This window comes from Apium graveolens, chromosome 2, assembly GCF_009905375.1.
Source record: "Apium graveolens cultivar Ventura chromosome 2, ASM990537v1, whole genome shotgun sequence".
Lineage (NCBI taxonomy): Eukaryota > Viridiplantae > Streptophyta > Magnoliopsida > Apiales > Apiaceae > Apium > Apium graveolens.
The window spans coordinates 305,908,902-305,923,572 of NC_133648.1; the positions used below are offsets into that span (position 1 = coordinate 305,908,902).

Here is a 14,671-nt window from a genome sequence, read left to right on the forward strand (position 1 = left end):
GAGTTTCAAAGGTAATTGTGTATAAGCTCGAGGAAGAGCATGGGTCCATAGAATGATGGACGGGATAGCGAAAATATTTAGGCACGTGAAATGCGATGCTATAATACTTGATGTTGATATAAATACATATATGTTTTGTTCTTCTATGACAAACCTCTATAGTTCAGAGGTAGATTCCAAGCCAGATATTTTATGGCAATAAATTTTTTTTTATGAATATACAATTCTCTTCAGTTCGTTCTTTTCTCTTCTTTTCACTTCATGTAATCTGAGAAGAACAACCCTTCCAGAAAGGGGAGGTATTGCCGAATGACTATCTATCTGTGTGATAGAAGCCTAGTAGGATACTATCTATTGTTTAATTGCTTGTCAAGTACTAAAGGCTGGCCACCTTCTGTACTAACTATGCAATAGGACAAGTGTTCGTGATCATAGTGATCTCTCAACAAATTCCTTTACTTCTATTTGATTGATCAAATTCCGGAAAATAGAAACAACTGAAAAAGGAGTAATAAAGTGGTGGTAGTATGCGGAATGGGAACACATTCGTGATACTAAGGTTGACGTGGTTATTAAAAGGTTATAGAATGCTAACGAGCAAAAGTATAACCAGTATAATATTAGGAACGGAAGGTGATAGCGATTACGAACTGGAAAAGAATGGGTATTGAGAAGCAAGAGCTCTAATGATTGGAAGCTATGATGAGAGTCTGTGTAATAGACTTGAAAGAATTTGGAATGATCACTTAATTCGGATTGAGTTATCTTACGACAATAGATCATATGTCATTATCGAGATGTCGCCTTATGAGATCCTTGAAGGAAGACAATGTCGATCTCCCTTATGTTAGGATGAAGTTGTAGAGCGCAAGATGCTCGGACCCGCAGTAGTCCAAAGGACCAAGGGTATGATAGATCTAATCAGAGGACGGCTGGTAGTAGCCCAAGATGGACATGATAAGTATGTTGATTTGACACGAAAGGATAAAGAGTATAAAATAGGGGACCTAGTAATGTTATAGGTATCCCTTGGAAAGGATTGATGAGGTTCGGAAAGGAAGGAAAGCTAAGTCTACAAATTGTTGGACCCTTGGATATATTAAGACGTTTGGGAAGTTAGCATATGAGCTAGCCCTAACCCCGAACATGTAGCAGGTCGTAACGTGTTTCACGTATCAATGTTAAGGAAGTGAAATTCAGATGCCAGATAAATAGAGGCATATGAGCGCATAGATATGTAACCCGACGTAACCTATATGGAGCAACCAGGAAGGGTTATAGAGTGAAAAGGGAACAAGTGCTTTGGAGAAGGGTTATCAAACTATTCAGAGTTTGATGGAAGAACCACAATGTGGGAAATTTACTTGAGAGTTAGAAAATGTAATGCTAAGAAAGTATCCCCATTTGTTTTCTATCTGATTCCGGGACGGAATCCTTTTAAGGAGGGGAGACTGTAATAACCCCAATTTTTGAGAAATTTTGAAACCCTTATGAATAGTGTTTTTGCTGAACGAGAAAACTTTTCATGCCACACTATGTAGGGGTTCTGATATTGATATTCTGAGATTTTATTAGTACTTTATATGGGATATAAGTGTATGTAAAGATCGTCAGAATCCAATTCCGAACACTTTGATTTTTCCCGGAAATCCAATAGATACGGAAAGAATTGAGTATAAGGTAACAGGATAAAAAGGATTTAAATTAAAGGATTATAAGAGAGGATCATAAAAGGAATACAATATATTGAGAAAGGTTAAGGGAACCTAAGTAATAAGATCCCGGGTATGATCCCTCAAACGATAAACGAAAACGAAAGTTAAGCGAACCGTATAACAGATCAGCGGTCATTAGGCAAACAATTAGGAAGTTAAGCAAAGGGATTAGAGGAAGTGATGTCACTCAACCAATGAGAAGAGGACAAGGAAGGGAAGATGACATAGCAATGTGATGTAAGCATGACATAGGGAAGGAGGAGATGTGGTGGAATATTAACCACACAAAACCAAGGGCAACTAGGTAATTCACTAAAGCAAACAACAAAAATCAACCAACCAAGCAAATCATTTCATTTTCATCAAACAAAACACAAAATTCTCTCTTCTTCTTCCTCATGCTCTCGGGTGGTTTCTTAAGAAATGGGAAGTCCAAGCTCCTCCACTTGTTATTTTCCAAGGTAATTATCCTAGCTCCTCCTAGTTAAGTTACATACTTCCTATAAGTTTAAGCTTCTAATTCCAAGCCAATATTTTTCTATAAATCATCAAAGAAGATGGTGAATAGTGTTTTCAAGAACTAAAATTTGTGTTCTTGAAGTTTTGTTTAGATTAAGCTTGGTTAAGGGCTTTAAAGGTGATTCCAAGCCATCCTCTTGATTCTCCACTCTCCAAGGAAGGTATAAACTACAAACCCTAGCTTTAGTTTTGAGTATTTAGGAATGGTTATGAGTAGTATAGTATATGTGAAGCATGAAACTTGTTTGTTTAAGAGTTTGGGTTGGAATGGTGGTGGTTGATTTGTTGAAATCTTAAGATTTGGTTAAAGAATGTAGTATAGTTTAAATTCAAGTTTTAGGAGTAAGTAAATGGATTATAATGAGTTGGTTTGGGGCTGTTGTAATGTATTTTGGATGGAGTTTGGATTGGGTTATGAATTGGGGTTGGATTGTGGTTGTTTTGAGTTGGTTTAAATTTGGGAAATCGCGTAAACATAGCCGTCGTAATGCCCGATTTACCATAGACTGTTTTTGTTCTTAAGATCAGAACCCTTGAACTCACTGCTAGGTTTTGACCATTGCCATGTTTATATAGCTCATGTTACGAGCTTCGTTTTGATATGTAGTTCGTTCGATTCCGATGCACGGTTTAGGAGAAACGACCGTTTCAAGTAACGGCGTTTCGCGAACGAAACTTTTTCCCCTCGCCTTACTTTGAAATGTAGGTTAAAGACCAAAAAGGGTTAATTAATGCATGAAACATTTATGGTAAGTGTTTTAGGCAGTTGGTAAGTCACTCGCGAAGGAATCGCTTTAAAACTCGTAAAGGTTAAATTATTAAAAATGGTGGAGCCGAGGGTACCCGAGTGACTTAAGTGAATCAGTGAGCGCAAAACAAGCGTTAGAGTCTAAGTTAGTTAAAGTATAGATTTACAAGTGACTTTGGTTTAATTCCAACTTACTTGTTGCTTATAGGTTACCAGACTCGTCCCGAGCCATTCGTAACCCCCAGTCGCTCAGGCAAGTATTCTATCCGTTATACTGTTGTTGTGATGTATACACTTGTATATGCATTATCTTGCGATAGATGCATGATGTTTATATTAGCAAATGTTGCAATATATTGAAGCATGCTACTATGGTATATATATGCATGCCGGTTTCATATTCTTTCCATATATAATTGTTGATTCAGTTGATAATACCTATGCTAGAGGATAGCGGTAACTTGCATATACCCTTAGTATAGGGACCCAAAGGTGAAAATATTTTCTAAAACCGGGAGTCGAGGATCCCGAGTAGATTTTGTATATATATGGATATGGATATATATATATATATATATATTTATATATATATACATATATATGGTCATAGTTTTCAAAACTATTAATCGAATAAGGTTTATTCGATAACTTTAAACTTTATTTATTATTGAATATTGTTTCGAATATTATTCGAAGGCGTATGACTCCTTTTATTATTTATTGAATATTATTTGAATATTCATTTGAGGATGTATGACTCCTTTATTTTATTTAATGAATATTATTTATAATATTCATTCGAGGTATTATGACTCAGCTTATTTTATTTATTGAATATTATTTGAATATTCATTTGAGGATCTATGACTCCGATTATTTGCTGAGATATATTCTTTATTTTATTAAAGAATAAGGTGTAAATAATCAAACTTATTTTCGATTATTCAAATAAAGATAATACTTTCACATAAGTATATCTTTGGTTATTTAATACTCGTTTCAAGTATAAATTTTAATACTTCTACTTCAATTATTTTTATAAAGACTATTCTTTATGGGAATATTATTTAAATAATAATATTCGGTCATTTTCTAAATATTCTGGGGACTGATTTACTTCATTAAATCAGCTTTACTCCAAACACTCTTTAAAGTGTTTTCGAGTCTTCAAAATGATTTTTAAAAGTCAGAGTGGATCCCAAAACTCATTTTTATATTTAAGATCTTCCTTTTTAAGGGGATTTAAATACTCGCTCAAAACCTGGGGAATCCGGCTCTGTGGTGTATTTTATATTCGCAACGAGGTTGCAGTTTTGGTAAATGAATTGATTACTTGCCCAACGTTCGGGAAGTAAGCCCATCTAATTGAGTCGGCATAAGCGACAGGCCGGGGTACGGTCTATTATTGTGTAAGTGGCTGGGTGGCAGTCCATCAACGCGTGAGGGGCCGGGGTACGGTCTAGCGCGAGGTCCTAATGCGGCCAGGGTGATGACCGGTGAGGAATTCATCCATCTACAGTAGAAAAGGTTACTTATTGGTATCTGTGCCTGATCAGCAAGATATCGGGTTTATGCCAAAATTCTTTTCCTTTCCAAAATTCATTGGATGTTTCAAACTCTGTTCATACTTTGCATAACAGAGGTTCCAGGAAATGTTTAAAGGGATATATATATGTGGATATATATATATATCGGGGCTAAATAAAGTATCTCATAACTTTTTCATTCAATAATATTTCAAAGATTGAATCTATTCAAGTCTTATCTTGTGGTCTCATCAGTGGGATGAACTTTTGAAATTGATTATAACTTGAACGGTGGTAGTTCAAGTAGTATTTGGGAATGATATAAGTATAGTGAAGTATTTGGTAACTTCATCTTTTAAACTTATATCTAATTAATAATTGTCTTATGAATGACAAAGATTTTCAGAAAAACGTTGAGACAAGGTTAGATATATGAGATCACCTTGCAACGATATTTTTATACAGTTATACAATGGGACTTTGTGTATATTATGCATGGAAGAGGACTTCCATTACTTTGAAAAGTATATATGTATATATACTGAATATTTTGCGATTTCATCGCATTAAGATATCAAACTTGGTTCATTTCTTTTGACCAAGATTTTCATGAGTATTATGAGTAGACTCATATACTATTAATCATTATACATATTATTTTGGTGGACTTGCTGCTCACCCTTGCTTTCTTCTTTCATCACACAACATCAGATAGATAAGATGAACAGGACCAAGCTCCCAATTCGTGATCGGATAGGAAGCGTTTCGCAGCTTCCTATAGGCATTGAAGTCACTGTAGCTGAGGTAGGGAACTACCAATAGACTAGGCTTCAACTTTTGATGTACCAGATTTATGTATATTTATGAATTGTAATAATGGCAATGAAATGTAAATTTATTCAGAACCTTTTTAAGGTGTATTGACATATAATTGTGGAATAAAACGACTTGTGATTATTTTTGGATGTTCATCTCTGAGACTATAACGTGTGGTGTGTGTGTTTATTGTGGGGTCACAGTACAGAGTAGTTGAGAAATTATTAAGATTGGGTGTTAATAAGGGAAATGGAACTCGTGACAACCCGGATCCCCGACCCCGGATCTGGGGGTGTTACACTGTGGGATATGACTTGATTTCAAAATAAAATGTCATCATTGAAGAGGTTGCCCTAGTGGATGGTCTCAATCATAATTTGTTGAGTATCAGCCAAATTTGTGATAAGGGAAACTCAGTTACCTTCAATTCAAAAGCCTGTGTTGTGACAAACATAAAGAGCAACAAAGTGGTTCTCACTGGAGTAAGAAAAGTAAATGTATACCTAGCTGACTTTAAGTCATCAAATACAGAATCTGTCACTTGTCTTCTCAGTAAATCAAGTCAAGATGAAAGTTGGCTATGATACAAGAAGCTGTCCCATCTAAACTTCAAGACCATGAATGAGCTTGTCAAGAAAGAATTGGTTAGAGGTATTCCTCAAGTGGAGTTTACTAAGGATGGATTGTGTGATGCCTTCCAGAAAGGAAAGCAGTATAAAGCATCATTCAGAAAGAAACTTGATTCAACAATTGAAGAACCTCTGCAACTGTTGCATATGGATTTGTTTGGACCAGTTAATGTATTATCTAATTCAAGAAAAAGAGTTTGGCTAGTAATTGTGGATGATTTCTCAAAGTTCTCTAGGACATATTTTCTAAAGTCCAAAGATGAAGCTAGTGAAATCATCATCAATCACATAAGGAAAGTCAATAATCATCATGACTTCAAGGTTAGAAGAATCAGGAGTGACAATCGAACTGAGTTCAAGAATTCTGTGATGAGATCATTTTGTGAAGAAAGTGGGATTATGCATGAGTTTTCTGCAGCAAGAACTCTACAACAAAATGGAGTAGTGGAAAGGAAGAATAGATCTCTTATTGAAGCTGCAAGGACTATGCTTGAAGAATCAAAGTTACCAACATATTTTTTGGCTGAAGCTGTGAATACTGCCTGCTACACTCAGAATATCTCTTTGGTTAATCAAGCAAAGTGCATGACACCCTACCAATTGTTCAAGAATAGGAAGCCAACTCTAAATTTTCTTCATGTCTTTGGCTGCAAATGTTATATCTTAAGGAATCAAACTGATCATCATGGAAAGTTTGATGCTAAAGCAGATGGAGGAATCTTTGTTGGATATGCTGTTGGAAAAGCATACAGAGTCTACAATCTAAGAACCAAAATTTTTATGGAATCCATACATGTTGTGTTTGATGATAAAAATATTGAAGGACTGCGAGATGGAGATTTCCATGATAGCCTCAAGTTTGATAATGTGGAGTTGGGTTAATGATGACAAGGATGATGAAAGTGATCAAGAAACATTGACTAAGGAAGCACATAATTCAACATCTGTCGAGTTAGAAAATGCTTCATCCGTTAGTAGACAATCTGCCTCATCCGTCGGGAGACAATCAGCTTCATCCGTCGAGATACAAAGTGCATCATCTGTCGGAATAATGAGAGAAGCTGAAAGTCAGAATAGATCATCTAGAGAAAATACCCATTTCTCAAATCATAGATTCACAAACTCAGGGTAAGTTTCTCATAATCAAAACTTAGTCACACATCAAGAAAACAATGATGCCTCTTCATCTAGAGCTAATCTACCTCAACAAAGAAAATGGACTAGAGATCACCCTTTTGAGCTCATCATTGGTGATACATCTTCTAGAGTTCAAACAAGGAAAACAACTCAAGAAGAATGTCTATATAGCAGCTTTCTCTCTAAGGAAGAACCAAAGAAGGTAGAAGAAGCTTTGTTGGATCCTGATTGGGTTTTAGCTATGCAGGAGGAGCTAAACCAATTTGAAAGGAACAAGGTATGGAAGCTGGTACCCAAATCTAAAGGAAAGAATCCAATTGACAGCAAGTGGGTATTCAGAAACAAGATGGATGAAAATGGTATAGTGGTCAGGAACAAAGCTAGATTGGTTGCTAAGGGCTACTATCAACAAGAATGAATAGATTTTGATGAAACTTTTTCTCCTATTGCAAGACTTGAAGCCATCAAAATTTTCTTAGCCTATGCAGCCCATGCCAATTTCAAGGTCTATCAAATGGATGTCAAAAGTGCCTTTCTGAATGGAGATTTGGAGGAGGAAGTCTATGTCAGTCAGCCTCCTGGTTTTGAAGATCCAAATTTTCCATAATATGTCTACTATCTTTTGAAAGCACTTTATGGATTGAAGCAAGCACCTAGAGCCTGGTATGACACTTTATCAAAGTTTTTTTTGGAAAATCACTTCACAAGAGGTACTGTTGATAGAACTTTATTCTTTAGAAATGTTAATGGCTCTAGTATACTTGTTCAAATTTATGTAGATGACATTATATTTGGCTCTATAGATGAAAAAGTTTGCAAAAAGTTTGCCATATTAATGCGAAGTAAGTATGAAATGAGCATGATGAGAGAACTAACTTACTTTCTTGGTTTACAAGTTAAGCATGTTAGTGATGGAATATTCATTAGTCAAACCAAATATATTTATGATCTCTTAAAGAAGTTTGATCTAATGGATTGCACATCTGTAAAAACTCTCATGACCACTGCAACTAAATTTGAATTAAACACTACTGAAAAGTTTGTGGATATTTCAAGCTATAGGGGCATGGTTGGTTCACTTCTATACTTAACAACTAGTAAGCCATATATAATGTTTTCTACCTATCTTTGTGCTAGATTTCAAACTGATCCTAGAGAATCTCATTTAGTAGCTATTAAGAGAATCTTCAGATATCTCAAGGGAACACCAAATCTTGGCTTTTGGTACCCTAGAGATTCTGGTTTTGATATAATTGGTTATTCAGATGCAAATTATGCAGGTTGTAAAATTGATTGGAAAAGTACAACAGGAACCTGTCAATTTCTAGGGAACAAGCTTGTGTCCTGGTTCAGTAAAAAGCTGAATATATTGATGCTGGTAGTTGCTATACATAAATTTTGTGGATGAAAAACCAATTATTGGACTATGGTCTACAAGTGGACAAAATTCCTATTTTCTGTGACAACACAAGTGCTATTTCCATCACTGAAAATCCAGTACAACATTCAAGAACAAAGCACATAGACATCAAGTACCACTTCATTAAGGAACATGTGATGAATGGTACTGTGGAACTTCATTTTGTTCCAAGTGAAAAGCAGCTTGCAGATATCTTTACCAATCCACTTGATGAATACACCTTTTCTAGGTTGGTAAGTGATTTAGGTATGCTAAATTATTCCTAAATTATTTCATATATTTTTGCAAGTTATAATGCATCCAGAAACTTAATTGATTTTTCTGTTTTAGATGAAATTTTGGCTAAGTCAAAATTTACATCCTGACAGATGCTTATTATCCATCGACTTTGACCATCCGTCTGAATAGAAAATATTAATAAAAATCAATTATCTTTCTGGATTATTTTAAACCCGACGAATAATTGTTTTATTCTCATCTGTCGAATTATCTCAATCTTAGCCGTTGGACCTCTGAACATTATCCATCAGATATACTTACAGTCTATAAGTATAACACGACGGATATTTGACAGAATTTTGATAGTTCATTTATTTTAAACGGCTATTTTGGGCTATTTGTTTGACTACTTTATTTTACTTTATTACTTTTGACAATTTATTTTTGAGATAGTATAAAAGCAAAATTCATTTTCATTCTTTTCTTTTATCATTCTCAAATCAATTGCTCTAATTCTCTTCTTCTCCAAAGCAAATACTCTCTTTCTCTCTGCAAATTTCCGTACTTTAACAATGGCACTAGTAGTCAAAATCAAGTCTCAGTCTGGCTTCATCTATGAAAAGAACAACTTCGTAGCTCTTATGAACAAGGAAATTCCATAATCTGAAGATTTTCATAAAATGATGGATTTTGTGAAAGGTTGCAAACTCAGTTATGGTATGCTGGAATCACCCACAATCTACTGTGAAGTTGTGGAGGAGATATGGATAACTGCTGTGTACCAGTCTACAGACAAAACCATATCTTTCACTCTCAAAGGTAATCAATTCTGCATTAACAGTGACATAATTCAAGCATGCTTTAAGATTCCTGAAAACATTATATTTGTTCCACACACAGATACTAATTTAGTTACCATGCTTAATTCTGTTGGCTATGCACTCTCTACCTCTAAGTTAAGTGATATTAGGAGGCTAGGTCTTAGAAAAGAATGGAGTTATCTGTGTGATGTAGTTACCAAGGTATTTTCTGGTAAGGTAAGTAATTTTGATTCTGTCAATACTGACTAGCTTAACATGCTTTATATGTTAGTTACTGATAATTATCATAATTTTGGTGACATGGTTATGTTTGAATTAGGCAATAAGTTATGGGAAGTTAATAAGAGAGGTAAAAGTGTCTATTATGCTAGATTATTTATGATGCTTGCTAACCATCTTATGAAGAATATTGCTATTGAGAACCCAACTAAGAAACTGAATTGTTGGGTTCAAGAAAGAAGAATCATTACAGATCTCAACAGAACAAGTCACCGCCAAGAGGTGCCCCTCTTCTACTTCCCAATCATGGAGGGCCCTCATGTAAGTGAGGTAAGCACCACTATCACTACTCTTCCAACCTCACAAATTTCTTTGTCTCTGAGTGTAGCTATGGCATCTATGTCAATGACCCAACAGATGCCTACCCAAGCTACCAAAACAAAATCTTCAAAATCCAAAACAAAGAAAGCCCCCTCTGGTTTCTCTAAAAAAAAACCAGTTGCAAAATCTACCAAACCTAAAGAGGGGAGTGTGCAGGGTAGTGAGTTGGATGAGGGACAGGATGCAAATCAAAGAAACCCTAAGGATAATGTTGGTGAGGAAAGTGTGCCCAAGCCTAGCCGCACCACAGTTTCCCAACAAACTGTGGTAGTTAATAAAGAAATTAGCACAATTCTAGCTTCATCCTCTCAAAAGGATGTTGCTATTGAAACAAGCTCCCAACCAGGAGCACAGACCAAGGGGTAAGAGATAGAAGTTCACCTCAAACCTATGCCAGAAAGAAGAGACCCAAAACCCTTGAGGAGGCACAGGGAACACACACAGTGCATACTAGAGCAAAAGACTCAGTCACTGCACCAACTCAAATTCAGCTTGATGTGGCTCCAATAAATGTGAAGTCACAACCAAAATCTTTAGTGATAGAAGCACCTCAAACACCAAACTCTCCCACAAATTTTCTGGATGTGGATATGATTAACACATCAATTCCTGATTCCCCTTCTTTAACTTTGTTGGGAAGCCAAAATTTAGTACAAGTGAGCATCATCTTTTAGATGATTTGTTGGCTCACTTGCCAATTCTTTCAGGATCTATTGAGACATCTGTGCCTAAATTTTCATCAATCTGAACAGAGTCTACAATAGTCTTCACTCCAAACTCATTCATTTCTTCTATTCTGATGGATATTGTTCATCCATTGGTTAGTGATTGTATCCCAAAGGATGTGCCTAACAGCAATCATCTGTCGGCTAGCCTAACTACTATCCTGATGGATGTTCCTCATCTGTCGGCACTCTCTACACACACTGAAAATTCAACAATTATGACAAGTGTAGATGAGTTAGTAGTTGTACAATCACTCTTAGGACTGAGGGAATGGAGTGAAATGAGTGAGAGGCTGGGTTACTCCCAGGCAAAAGGAGAGGAAAAGAGTGAACTCATGCAGGCTATTTGTTCCAGCCTAGAAAAAGGGAGTGAGAGGAGTCCCACCTTAGAAGGTGAAGGTGAGGGTGTGAGGGTGGTGAGCCAAGGGGAGCCCTTGATGCAACAAAAGAGAGATCATGAGGGAAATGCAGGTACATGATGATGAGGATTAAGGAATGAATATGTTAATTTGGATTTGGTTATGCGTACTTGTGGTGATGTTCAATTGGAGAGGATGCAAACATTGGTTATGAAGCTTAATTGGACAACAAGGAATAAAGGAGCGATGCATGAAGTTGCACAAGTAGCTGATTATTATATAATTATTAATTAGAATTTTGCTTGCAAGTTTTTACCTTTCACTTGAAAGGGTTTTTCTTGTTTTAAGCACTTAGGATTTTATTTTCCTATTTGGATTTGGTTTTTGTCTTTTTTCTATTCGGGTTTGATTTTTAAATTTGTTTCCTGGAAGGATTCATATATTGGCTAATTCAAGCTGATATTGGATTTCTCTTGGAATCCTATAGGGTTTGGGTTATTGTCTAAGCCTATAAATACTCCTCTCATGTAATCTTTTAGAGACAATGGATGATATAAAACTTTTGTTTTGAGATAAACTATGAGTAGTTTTTCTTCCCTCTAAACTTCAATTACTGGATTGTTTTGAAGGTTAGATTCGAATTACTTAGTTTCTGGATTGATCTAAGCAATTTGAGATTCAAAGTTCACGTTTCTGGATTGATTGTGTTCTTTTGAAATATCATCTTCTTCTCTTATCCCTTTTCTTCTTCTTCTTTCTTTATTTGTGGAGAGATCCACGTCAATTTGGTATCAGAGCCAAGGTTTTTTCTCCAATTTCTTAATTGTTGGGAGATCTAGGTTTCAAAAAAAAAAAATTACTATTCGCGAGTACTGTTCACGAGTACTGTTCTCGGGGGTTACTGTTCACAAAATTACTGTTCATAGGCACTGTTCACGGGGTTACTGTTCACGGGCACTATTTTTTCGGCACTGTTTGATAAGTGGCATTTTATACCACTTAGAACGTCTTAAAATGGCTTAAATTGGTGTCTTGAAATCAAGTATTTTGTGTATTTGATGCGTTTTTCTAGTGTTTATGCATTTCAGGGTATTAGTTGCATTTCGGGGGAGGAATCATCAAGAATAAGCCTTGGCATGTGTTCACCATTGCGAGAGGAAAGGAATGGGCAGATTACGGCGAAGAAACGGAGCAAACCTGGATTTTTTCCAGTAGAGGCCTGCGCGCCCGCGCAGCAATGCTGAGCGGCCGCGCAGCAACCTGCGCGCCCGCGCAGCTATGCTGAGCGGCCGCGCAGGGTCGGGGGAAAAGATAAATTATTTTAGATTTCTACTTCTGTTTGGCTTCCAACTTCTATGTAATCTGAGTTTTATGGGACTGTTATATAGGTAGATTTGAGACGTTTTCACAGAGAGTATTAAGGGGATTATGTTTTAGATTGTGTTTTACGCAAGAAGCGAAGGAGATAAGGAAGAAGACCGATTTAGCACACCGCAAGGAAGAGGGAGCATATTTTCTTGTGATTCTTGTTTCGTTGTAACGTTGGATGCTAGTTTTCTTGCTTTGACTTATTTACTCTTGTGACGTACTCTGTTTTAATATAATTAGTTTAGTTATTATTTTCTTGTGTTTGTTTATCATGATTTCATATGAACCCATGATGGCGATAAGTTCTATTATGGGCTAATCGTGATCATGGGGTTGCAACGGATTTATTATGGAATTCTTTAGTTAATTGTTTAATACTTTAGTGTGTGATGATTGCATGATATCTAGTATTGGTTGTGCATATTCGTCTTATGTGCGTCGCGAACATATAAGATAGGGTGTTAATCTCTTGTGAAGCGACGGTGGATCTTCAGATTTAGAACTTGCCATGCTAGCATAGGTTCATGTACGTTGTGCATGATTAGTGGGTAACTCTAACAGTTTTATTTGCCCTATGTAATCAAAAGGAATAACTTGTACTTAAATCGTTGTGTTGTCAATTTCTGTAGACATATAGGAACTCAACATAATTGATGACTATTCAACTTCTATCTTAATTGTGGATGCTTGGTAGAATGGTATTAGTACAATGAAAGTTGGCTTTTATTAGTTTCGTGTTATTCGATTAATATCATCACTATCACATGCTAAAGGTAATAACAATGGCTATAGAAGGAAGTAATAATGAAGTTGTGATCTCATGAGTGTTTTATTATTGATAAATTGAAGTGTTAGTTAAGTGGTTAATTAAGTAGTTAATTATAGTTAATATTTAATCAACAATTTTAAGTGTTATTATCTTAACATTGAGAAGTAATCATACACTGGTGAGTGAGTTTAATTAGACAATAATTTAGTCTGAGTCTCTGAGGGAACGAACTAGAAAGTATTCTATATTACTTGCGAACGCGTATACTTGCATGAATATTAGCGCGTGTTTTCGCCCTAACAAGTTTTTTGGCGCCACTGCCGGGCACTCGGCGTAATTGTTTAGTTTATGTACTTACCATCATTGGTCATTAGGACTCAGTGATTAGGACGTAGTAGTTACTTACTCTTTTCGGTTGTGTTTCAGGTACTTTAGCAAGCGTTTATGCAAACTCGTTCTCGTGCTCGCAAGAGGACTTTAGATACAACTGAGGAGACAGACGAAGTTCTTGATATTCCGGAGAAGTTAGATTTTGAGGATTCGGATTCAGGAACTGAGCAGAAAGAACCAGTAAACATGGGAGATCGTATTGTTCAAGCTGATCCAGCTCTTATGGATTTTTCTCGGCCTAAAATCGATGACATTCAGTCAAGCATCCTTCATAAGGAATTTTATCGAGATCTGCAGCACTTTTAAGTATAATGGCGTGACTGATGAGGCTATCAAGTTGAGGCTTTTCCCATTCTCACTGAGGGATAAGGCTAAAGACTGGTTACATTCTGAACCAGCTGGGTCCATCACTACGTGGCAAGATCTTGCGTAAAAGTTTCTGGTGAAGTTTTATCCAATGGCAAAGACTGCTGCTATGAGGAGTGCTCTTACTCAGTTTGCGCAGCAACCTACAGAATCTATGTGCGAGGCTTGGGAACGCTACAAGGAAATGTTGAGAAAATGTCCACATCATGGAATGCCGGATTGGATGGTGATCACTGGTTTCTATAATGGTTTGGGGGCCCAATCTCGGCCCATGCTCGATGCAGCAGCTGGAGGCACCTTATGGGCTAAAAGCTATACTGAGGCGTATAATCTTATAGAGACGATGGCTGCAAATGAGCATCAAAACCCAACTCAGAGGATGACATCAGGCAAGGTAGCAGGTATTCTGGAAGTTGATGCAGCCACCGCTATTGCAGCCCAGCTCCAAGCGCTATCAATGAAGGTTGATTCTCTGGCTACGTATGGAGTTAATCAAATAGCTATGGTTTGTGAGCTTTGTGCAGGTTCTCATGCTACGGATCAG

The 14,671-nt window shown here is 36.5% G+C and overlaps 1 non-coding gene across 1 annotated transcript; it reads right to left on the reverse strand.

The window, feature by feature from the left end:
• Positions 1-14,233: 14,233 nt before the first annotated feature.
• Positions 14,234-14,340, reverse strand: LOC141709595 (small nucleolar RNA R71). The gene has a single exon (XR_012570162.1). It is a non-coding gene; the product is annotated as a small nucleolar RNA R71 (small nucleolar RNA).
• Positions 14,341-14,671: the final 331 nt, after the last annotated feature.